General features: G+C 43.1%; 1 non-coding gene across 1 annotated transcript in view; it reads left to right on the forward strand.

Moving 5' to 3' along the window:
* Window positions 1-2,188: 2,188 nt before the first annotated feature.
* The window catches only part of LOC114828590 (large subunit ribosomal RNA), a 3,544-nt gene continuing 3,232 nt past the window's right edge, over window positions 2,189-2,500 (forward strand). Inside the window, exon 1 of the ribosomal RNA XR_003777147.1 lies at window positions 2,189-2,500. This exon is cut by the window's right edge and continues 3,232 nt beyond it. This is a non-coding gene — a ribosomal RNA (large subunit ribosomal RNA).

Below are 2,500 nucleotides of genomic sequence, written 5' to 3' on the forward strand. Positions count from 1 at the left end.
TAATTCTAGAGCTAATACATGCAAATACGTTCAACTTCGGTTGGATGTGCTTTTATTAGTGCAAACCATGCCCTCTCGGGGGCTGCAGGTGGCGACTCTGAATAACTTTGCCGAGCATTACGGCCTCAGGCCGGTGCTATTCCTTCAAAGTATCTGCTCTATCAACTGTCGATGGTATATTATATGTTTACCATGGTTGTAACGGGTAACGGGGAATTAGGGTTCGATTCCGGAGAGGGAGCCTGAGAAACGGCTACCACATCTAAGGAAGGCAGCAGGCGCGCAAATTACCCAATCCCGGCACGGGGAGGTAGTGACAAAAAATAACAATGCGGGACTCAAATGAGGCTTCGTAATTGGAATGAGTACATTCTAAATCCTTTAACGAGGAACTATTGGAGGGCAAGTCTGGTGCCAGCAGCCGCGGTAATTCCAGCTCCAATAGCGTATATTAAAATTGTTGCGTCTAAAAAGCTCGTAGTTTGAAAAGTTCCCCTGGCTTACAACTAGCATCCAATGGGTGCTTCCGTATGACTGGGAGGAAATATGGATGACTGTTTTCGCCGACTTCACTGTCCGGCTTACAAGAGTCATCAAAAATCACTTTGATTAAATTAGAGTGCTTAAAGCAAGTGTGTTACTTGGATATAAATGCATGGAATGATGGAATATGTTGTTGTTCTATTTGTTGGTTTTTGAACGATAAAATGATTGAAAGGAACTGTTGGGGGCATTCGTATTGTTGTGAGAGAGGTGAAATTCTTAGACCACAGCAAGACGAACTACTGCGAAAGCATTTGCCAAGAATGTTTTCATTGATCAAGAACGAAAGTTAGAGGTTCGAAGGCGATCAGATACCGCCCTAGTTCTAACCATAAACTATGCCAACTAGCAATTTGCTCATGTTCTTTATATGACTGAGTGAGAGGCCACGGGAAACCAAAGTAGGGTTATGGGGGAAGTATGGTTGCAAAGCTGAAACTTAAAGGAATTGACGGAAGGGCACCACCAGGAGTGGAGCCTGCGGCTTAATTTGACTCAACACGGGAAAACTTACCTGGTCCTGACACTAGAAGGATTGACAGATTGATAGCTCTTTCTTGATTTGGTGGATGGTGGTGCATGGCCGTTCTTAGTTGGTGGAGTGATTTGTCTGGTTAATTCCGATAACGAACGAGACTCTAGCCTATTAAATAACACACAGAATCTCGTCTTCTGTGGTGTTTCTTAATGGGATCAAGCGTGTTTAACGCTTTGAAACAGAGCAATAACAGGTCTGTGATGCCCTTAGATGTTCGGGGCCGCACGCGCGCTACATTGAGAGACAAAATGAGTTCTCTAGCCTTTAATAAGGTTAGTAATCTTTGAATGTTTTTCTTAATGGGGATAGGGGATTGCAATTGTGCCCCTTGAACGAGGAATTCCCAGTAAGTGCTAGTCATCAGCTAGTACTGATTACGTCCCTGCCCTTTGTACACACCGCCCGTCGCTACTACCGATTGAATGGTTTAGTGAGATCATCTGAGTAGATGTGCACGTACTTTGTATGTGTAATGTTTGCAATGAAGATCAAACTTGATCATTTAGAGGAAGTAAAAGTCGTAACAAGGTTTCCGTAGGTGAACCTGCGGAAGGATCATTACTGATATCAAAATCCGTTGCTCTGTGACAGAGTTCAACGGTACCCGTAAGATGCTCTATCACACACGCATTACTCCCGCGTTCCAGGAGAGATGTGGTGTGTGAGAGGCATGAAAAACTAGTGTGTATTCATACGTATCGCAGCTTCCCGCGAGTTGTGGCACACTGCTCTATTGTCGTGTTACCGTCCACTCTCTTCGTGTGTTGTGCGCGTCGCCCTCGCGGGTGATAAAACCTTCTCTTCGTTCGGAAGATGTCTGTGCTATTGAGAAGAAAAAACTCAAGACTCAATATGGGGGATCACTTAGTCCTTCAAACGATGAAAAACATAGTAATTTGTGGAAATTGATGTGAGTTGTGAAATTTTGTGAGCATTGTGTTTTTGAATGAAAATTTCAGCACAGAAACTCTGTCTCTGTGCTACATTTGTTTCAGTATATAATCCGTATCATACGTATTTACTATTGCTGCGGCCCTCGCTGGCGAAGTTATGCAATAGTATAAATTCTCAATATTCACGTGAGTGATATTGTGACAACTGTGCTGTGTATCTGAAATCAAGTGTGACGACCCGCTGAACTTAAGCATATCAATAAGCGGAGGAAAAGAAATCAAAAGAGATTTCCGTAGTAGCTGCGAGTGAACTGGAATAAAGCCTATTGCCAATTCTTATGTTTTGTACAATAAGAGATGAGGTGTAAAGGAACTCCGTGTTGAACTGACGCACAGCCTAAATATTATCGAGTGAGTTCTCAAAGAAGGTGAAAAGCCTGTCTGGTTGTGTCTGTTGGTTGAATCGGAGCTCTTACGAGTCTAGTTGTTTGAGAGTACAACTTAAAGTTGGTGGTAAATTTCATCA

The sequence above is a fragment of the Galendromus occidentalis genome, unplaced genomic scaffold (genome assembly GCF_000255335.2).
Source record: "Galendromus occidentalis unplaced genomic scaffold, Mocc_1.1 scf7180000076471, whole genome shotgun sequence".
NCBI lineage: Eukaryota > Metazoa > Arthropoda > Arachnida > Mesostigmata > Phytoseiidae > Galendromus > Galendromus occidentalis.